This window comes from Salvelinus sp. IW2-2015, linkage group LG28 (genome assembly GCF_002910315.2).
Source record: "Salvelinus sp. IW2-2015 linkage group LG28, ASM291031v2, whole genome shotgun sequence".
NCBI lineage: Eukaryota > Metazoa > Chordata > Actinopteri > Salmoniformes > Salmonidae > Salvelinus > Salvelinus sp. IW2-2015.
Genome location: NC_036868.1, coordinates 2807214 through 2815944, shown reverse-complemented (window position 1 = coordinate 2815944; position 8731 = coordinate 2807214).

Genomic DNA, 8731 nt, shown 5'->3' with positions numbered 1-8731 from the left:
GATTGTGGTTAAATTCAAATATAGGAATTGATAAAAAAACTGTATTTATCGAAGAAATGTATAAAAAAAGGTATAATTTTAGTGAATGATATCAATAAATAGGACTGGTGGAGTTATGTCACACATGCAGCTAACACAGACATATGGAAATGTCTGCTCTACCCAAAATTACAACCAATTAATTGCAGCATTACCACAAAAATGGAAGAGGCAAGTAGAAGGGAAAAAAGTAAGGAACTTGTATGTCGGCCCTATATTAAAGAACATAAATGGTTAAAGAAAAGTGTGATAATAAAAACATATACCAATTAATTTAAGACCAAAGAACTGACAGCTGTGGCGTAATAAATGCAAAATAGTTGGGAAAAGATTTTCGATGTACCCATTCCATGGCACATGGTTTATGAATTGATACGCGAAACAACGCCGGATTCAAAACTTCGAATTTTTCAATTTAAATTACTATACAAAATTCTTGCAACTAATAGAATGTTATATATGGGGGATACAATCTTCCCAGCTCTGCAGATTCTGCTGTGAGGAGCAGAGTCATTAGATCATTTATTTTGGTATTGTCCATATGTAGCTCGTTTTGGTCACAGGTCCAGGAATGGCTGAAGAATTGCACATTTGCCTAGAAAGTTACAGATACAATAGCAATACTGGGGATTTGAAAAACCATAGTCAATCAATCAAAAATATAATTAATTATTTTAGAAAAAAATTATTTTTAATTACAATCTGTAGAAGCTATGAGAATAGGAAGGTTCAATCTTTTGTAAAGCATCACAGCACAGTTGAAAAATATATGGCAAATAAAAATCCGAAATGGAGGATGTTGAGATAGATTGAAGGTTGAGTGAGCTGAAGGGTGGGACTAATAACAAGATAAACAATGTGAGGGCATAACGGGATCTGTGAAATGTGTATAGGTTCAGAGCTTTTGTGAAATAGCCACAGTTACAGGTGGAAATCAAACTGGATGGACATCAGAAATAGAGGAAGGACTAAGAACAAACAAGAGAGAACTATTGTAAAGTAGACTGTGTCTGTAAAAATGTGTATAAGATGTAAAATTGAAGGTAAAAGCAGAAGTTGTTATTAGTTTACTCCAATTGGGGATCGTGTGTAAGTTTGCGGGAATAATAAAAAGGTATATTCTTTTAAAAAGTATGTGTGTCTATATAGGTATGTGTATGTATATACAGTGGGAGAACAAGTATTTGATACACTGCCGATTTTGCAGGTTTTCCTACTTACAAAGCATGTAGAGGTCTGTAATTATTATCATAGGTACACTTCAACTATGAGAGACGGAATCTAAAACAAAATCCAGAAAATCACATTGTATGATTTTTAAGTAATTAATTTGCATTTTATTGCATGACATAAGTATTTGATACATCAGAAAAGCAGAACTTAATATTTGGTACAGAAACCTTTGTTTGCAATTACAGAGATCATACGTTTCTGTAGTTCTGACTAGGTTTGCACACACTGCAGCAGGATTTTGGCCCACTCCTCCCTACAGATCTTCTCCAGATCCTTCAGGTTTCGGGGCTGTCGCTGGGCAATACGGACTTTCAGCTCCCTCCAAAGATTATTCTATTGGTTCAGGTCTGGAGACTGGCAGGCCACTCCAGGACCTTGAGATGCTTCTTACGGAGCCACTCCTTAGTTGCCATGGCTGTGTGCTTCGTGTCGTGTCATGCTGGAAGACCCAGCCACGACCATCTTCAATGCTCTTACTGAGGGAAGGAGGTTGTTGGCCAAGATCTCGCGATACATGGCCCCACCATCCTCCCCTCAATACGGTGCAGTCGTCCTGTCCCCTTTGCAGAAAAGCATCCCCAAAGAATGATGTTTCCACCTCCATGCTTCACGGTTGGGATGGTGTTCTTGGGTTGTACTCATACTTCTTCTTCCTCCAAACACGGCGAGTGGAGTTTAGACCAAAAAGCTCTATTTTTTGTCTCATCAGACCACATGACCTTCTCCCATTCCTCCTCTGGATCATCCAGATGGTCATTGGCAAACTTCAGACAGGCCTGGACATGCACTGGCTTAAGCAGGGACCTTGCGTGCGCTGCAGGATTTTAATGCCATGACGGCGTAGTGTGTACTAATGGTTTTCTTGAGACTGTGGTCCAGCTCTCTTCAGGTCATTGACCAGGTCCTGCCGTGTAGTTCTGGGCTGATCCCTCACCTTCCTCATGATCATTGATGCCCCACGAGGTGAGATCTTGCATGGACCCCAGACCGAGGGTGATTGACCGTCATCTTGAACTTCTTCCATTTTCTAAATAATTGCGCCAACAGTTGTTTCCTTCTCACCAAGCTGCTTGCCTATTGTCCTGTAGCCATCCCAGCCTTGTGCAGGTCTACAATTTTTATCCCTGATGTCCTTACACAGCTCTCTGGTCTTGGCCATTGTGGAGAGGTTGGAATCTGTTTGATTGTGTGTGGACAGGTCTTTTATACAGGTAACGAGTTCAAACAGGTGCAGTTTAATACAGGTAATGAGTGGAGAACAGGAGGGCTTCTTAAAGAAAACTAACAGGTCGCCTTTTTACTGTGAGAGCCGGAATTCTTACTGGTTGGTAGGTGATCAAATACTTATGTCATGCAATAAAATGCAAATTAATTATTTAAAAATCATACAATGTGATTTTCTGGATTTTTGTTTTAGATTCCGTCTCTCACAGTTGAAGTGTACCTATGATAAAAATTACAGACCTCTACATGCTTTGTAAGTAGGAAAACCTGCAAAATCGGCAGTGTATCAAATACTTGTTCTCCCCACTGTATGTGTATATGTATGCATACGTGTATGTATATATATATTTACCAAAGAAATATGGGGGATTGGAAATGATGCAGACAATTACATTGGAAGCAACATTCTTTCCGCAATATTAAGCTGATCCACCCCTAAAAAAATATAAAAATAAAATATAATAAAAAATAATAATAATAATAAAAACAACAACAACATAACCAACAAAAACAGGTCACAAATTCTGCAGCTCTGTCGCACGCTGGGTATGTACATAGTCAATGGGACGCTTACGGTAGGTACACCTATAGCTCCTCTCTTGGCAGTAGTACTGTAGACTACTTTATCACTGACCTCAACCCAGAGTCTCTCAGAACATTCATAGTCATCCCACTGACATCCCTATCAGATCACAGCAAAATCACAGTCTACTTAAACAGAGCAATACTCAATCATGAGGCACCAAAGCCAAAGGAACTGAATAAAATTAAGAAATGCTATAGATGGAAGGAAAGTAGTGTGGAAACCTACCAAAAAACAATTAGGCAGCAACAAATTCAATCCCTTTTAATTTAACTAGTCAAGTCAGTTAAGAACAAATTCTTATTTACAATGAAAGCATACCCCGGCGACACTGGGCCAATTGTGCGCCGCCCTATGGGACTCCCAATCACAGCCAGATGTGATGCAGCCTGGATTCAAACCAGGGATTGCAGTGACACCTATTGCACAGAGATGCAGTGCCTTAGACCACTGCCCCACTCGAGAGCCCACTTGGGACATGTATGGATAAATCACTTCATCAATCTTTTAGACAACTTCCTGGACAAAACCTTTCACTGTAATAGTATAGTATATATGACCTCTGAGCTTCCCTATCAAATCTAACAATTTCACAATTACAAAATGGTTTGATGAAGAATGCAAAAACCTAAGAAAGAAATTGAGAAACCTATCCAACCAAAAACATAGAGACCCAGAAAACCTGAGCCTACGCCTTCACTATGGTGAATCACTAAAATAATACAGTAGGAGCAACACGTCAGAAATAAGCTCAATTTAACTGAAGACTCCATAGACTCTAACCCCTTCTGGGAAAATTGGAAAACACGAAACAATCAACAACACAAAGAGTTATCTATCCAAAACAGAGATGTATAGATAAACCACTTCTCCAATATATTTTGGCCCTATATCAAAGAACAAACAGCAAAAACATATACATGATCAAATGCAAATCTTAGAATCTTAGAAACTATTAAAGACAACCAGAACACACTCGATTCTTGTATTACATGAACTACAGGACAAAATACAAACCCTCCAACCCAAAAAGGCCTGTGGTGTTGATAGTATCCTAAATGAAATGATAAAATATACAGACCACAAATTCCAATTGGCTATACTTAAACTCTTTAACATCATCCTTAGCTCTGGCATCTTCCCCAATATTTGGAACCAAGGACGGGTCACCTCAATCCACAAAAGTGGAGACAAATTTGACCCCAATAACTACCGTGGGATATGCATCAACAGCAAACTTGGGAAAATCCTCTGCATTATCATTTACAGCAGACTTGTACATTTCCTCAGTGAAAGCAATGTACTGAGCAAATGTAAAATTGTATTTTTACCAAATTACTGTACGAAAGACCACGTATTCACCCTGCACACCCTAATTGACAAACAGACAAAACAAAGGCAAAGTTTTCTCATGCTTTGTTGATTTACAAAAAGCTTTTGACTCAATTTGGCATGAGGATCTGCTATACAACTTGATGGAAAGTGTTGGGGGGAAAACATACAACATTATAAAATCCATGTACACAAACAACAAGTGTGTGGTTAAAATTGGCAAAAAACACACACATTTCTTTCCACAGGGCCGTGGGGTGAGACAGGGATGCAACTTAAGCCCCACCCTCTTCAACATATATATATCAATGAATTGGTGAGGGCACTACAACTGTCTGCATTGCCCGGCCTCACCCTAAAAGAATCTGAAGTCAAATGTCTACTGTTTGCTGATGATCTGGTGCTTCTGTTCCCAACCAAGGAGGGCCTACAGCAGCACCTAGATCTTCTGCACAGATTCTGCCAGACCTGAGCCCTGACAGTAAATCTCAATAAGACAAAAGTAATGGTGTTCCAAAAAATGTCCAGTTGCCAGGACCACAAATACAAATTCCATCCAGCACACAAAAAACTAAACATACCTCGGCCTAAACATCAGCACCACAGGTAACATCCACAAAGCTGTGAACGATCTGAGAGACAAGGCAAGATCTGGCTAAAAATACTTGAATCAGTTATAGAACCCATTGCTCTTTACGGTTGTGAGGTATTGGGTCTGCTCACCAACCAAGAATTCACAAAATGGGACAAACACCAAATTGAGACTGCATGCAGAATTCTTCAAACATATCCTCTGTGTAAAACATGAAACACCTATCGTGTACGAAGGTAAGACCCAGATGCAGACAACGTACAATTAACAATGGTTTAATAATCCAACAGGGGCAGGCAATAGATAGGTCAAGGCAGGCAGGGGTAAGTAAACCAGAGGTGGGGCAACGGTACCGGACGGCAGGCAGGCTCAGGGTCAGGGTAGGCGGAGGTCAATAATCCAGAGGTGGGGCAAAGGTACAGGTCGGCAGGCAGGCTCAGGGGCAGGCAGASTGGTCAGGCAGGTGGGCTCAGAGTCAGGACTGGCAAGGGTCAAAACCAGGAGGGCGAGAAAAGGAGAGACTGGGGAAAGCAGGAGTTGAGACACATAAACTCTGGTTGACTTCACAAACTATTCGAATTGGCAACAGACCAATAGAGAACACAGGTATAACTACACAAGGGATTATGGGGAAGATGGGTGACACCTGGAGGGGGCCTCTTGGGGCTCCATCTGGCATCCTACCTGGGCGCATACCTGGTTGACCGGGGTACCGGCGGTGGAAGTCAGCGATGAGGGCTGGGTCCAGGATGTCTCTAGCGGGTACCCAGCACCTCTCCTCCGGACCATAACCCTCCCAGGCAACCAGGTACTTGAAACCCCTGCCCTGTGGTCGAACACTCAGGAGGCGTCTCACCGTGTACGCCGGATGGCCATCGATGACACATGGAGAAGGGGTGGGCCTGGAAACAGAAGTCAAAGGGCTGTGAGACACGGGCTTAATCCTATACACATGGAAAGTAGGGTGAATACAGAGGGTACGGGGTAACAAAAGAGGAACAGCAGTGGGGCTAATGACTCTAGAGATGGGGAACGGGCCGATGAAACAGGGGAAAGTTTACGGGACTCAACCTGGAGAGGCAAGACCCAGGTGGAGAGCCATACCCTGTGCCTGAACCGATAGTGTGGAGCAGGGGTAAAGTGGCAATCCGCTTGTCACCTATACCTGGCAGTGGTCTTCAACAGAGTGGCCCGGGCTCTCTTCCAGGTACGGCAACAGCGGCGGATGAACATCTGGGCAGAGGGATTGCTGACTTCCTCTTCTTGCTCGGGGAAGAGCGGAGGCTGATATCCCAAGGAACACTCAAAGGGCGAGAGACACGTGGCAGAGCAAGGAAGGATGTTGCGAGCGTACTCAACCCATACCAGTTGCTGACTCCAGGTGGTAGGGTTGGCGGAGACTAGGCAGCGAATAGTCGTCTCTAAGTCCTGGTTGGCTCGCTCCGACTGGCCATTGGACTGGGGGTGGAATCCGGAGGACAGGCTGACCGACGACCCCATGAGCGTGCAAAACGCCTTCCAGAACCGGGACGAGAACTGCGGACCCCGGTTGGAGACCATGTCCACCGGGAGTCCGTAGATACGGAAGACGTGCTGCACCATAAGCTGGCCGTCTCCTTGGCCGAGGGTAGTTTGGGGAGAGGAATGAAGTGGACGGCTTTGGAAAACCGGTCGACCACAGTCAGGATGGCAGTGTTGCCCTCAGACGGGGGGAGACCCATGACGAAATCCAGGGATATTTGGGACCAGGGATGGTGAGGGACAGGCAGTGGTTGGAGAAGATCAGCTGGAGCTTGCCGAGGAGTCTTGTTCTGTGCGCAGACCGTGCAGGCAGCGACAAACGCGGCAACAACTGGAACCATAGTAGGCCACCAAAAGCGCACGAAGGCCAGGGTCTGACTAAAGCCCGGGTGACAGGCAAGCCTGGAGGAATGGGCCCACTCCAGGACCACGGAGTGAACAGCATCAGGCACAAACATCCAGTTATCTGGGCCCCCCCAGGGTTCGGCTGGGACCGCTGCACCTCCCGGACCTGTTTCCCTATACCCGAGCTGAGTGCCGTCGCCAGGCACAAGGTGGAAGGATGGTCTCCGGCTTCAGGATGGTAATCGTGGGGTTATAGCGGCGAGACAGGGCATCCGGCTTGAACCTCTTGGACCCCGGACAGTAGGAGAGGAAAAGTTGAACCGGGTAAACAGCAGGGCCCATCTCGTTTGCCTGGAGTTGAGGCACTTGGCAGTGCGGAGATACTCCATGTTTTTGTGGCCGGTACACACAAGGAATGGATGTTCCGTCCCTTCTAGCCAGTGCCTCCATTCCTCCAACACCATCTTCACCGCAAGAAGCTGATTCCTCACATCGTAGTTCCTCTCCGTGGCGTTGAGGTGGTGGGAGAAGAAGGCGCGGGGATGCAGTTTAAGGTCCAGGGCAGAACGTTGGGACAGAACAGCCCCCACTCCAACATCCAAAGCATCGGCCTCCACCATGAACTGACGGGAAGGGTCAGGATGAACCAGGATAGGAGCAGTGGTGAAGCGGTGCTTAAGGTCTCAGAACGCCCGGTCAGTGGCAGAGGACCATTTGAATGGAACCTTGGTAGAGGTGAGTGCAGACAGGGGGGAGGCCAGGGTGCTGTAACCCCAGATAAAGTGGTGATAAAGTTGGCGAACCCCAGGAAGCGTTGCAGCTGCACCCTGGATGTAGGATGATGCCAACCCACCACCACTCTCACCTTCTCGGGATCCATCTGGACACTTCCATCAGAGATGATGTAGCCCAGAAAGAGAATGGTGGAGCGATGGAACTTGCACTTTTCCGCCTTAACAAACAACTGGTTCTCCAGAATGTGCTGGAGAACCTGTCGTACGTGAAGTATGTGCTCTTGGGGGGAGCGGGAGAAGACGAGGAAGTCATCAGTGTAGACGAAGACGAACCGGTTCAGCATGTTGTGGAGAACATCATTCACCTGAGCCTGGAACACGGCAGGGGCGTTGGTGAGGCCAAAGGGCATGACCAGATATTCGTAGTGGCCGCTGATCGTGTTGAAGGCAGTCTTCCACTCATCCTCCTCTTGTATCCGCACCAGGTGGTAGGCATTTCGTGTATCCAGCTTGGAGAAAACAGTGGCCCCCTGGAGAGGCTCAAAGGCCGAGGAAATTAGTGGTAGCAGATAACGGTTCTTCACAGTAATGTCATTGTAATGTCAACCCACCACCACTCTCACCTTCTCGGGATCCATCTGGACACTTCCATCAGAGATGATGTAGCCCAGAAAGAGAATGGTGGAGCGATGGAACTTGCACTTTTCCGCCTTAACAAACAACTGGTAGTCAATGCATGGGCGCAGGGTCTTGTCTCTTTTCTCCACAAAGAAGAAACCTGCACCAGCGGGAGAGGAAGAGGGACAGAAAAATCCTGTAGCTAGGGAATCCCCAGCGTAGGTTTCCATGGCCTTGGTCTCTGGTCCAGACAGAGAGTACAGATGTCCCCGGGGCGGCGTGGTGCTAGGGAGAAGGTATATCCCGCAGTCATAGGGGCGGTGCGGTGGAAGGGAAGTGGCCCGGGACATGCTGAACACCTACCGAAGGTCCTCGTTCTCCCCGGGAATGGCGGAGAGGTCCGGAAAAACTTCCGAGCCACCAGGAAGATGTCCCGGGGCAGGTTGCGCCAACTTCAGACAATGGGCGTGGCAGAACGGACTTCAGCCCATGATAGCACCCGTAGACCAG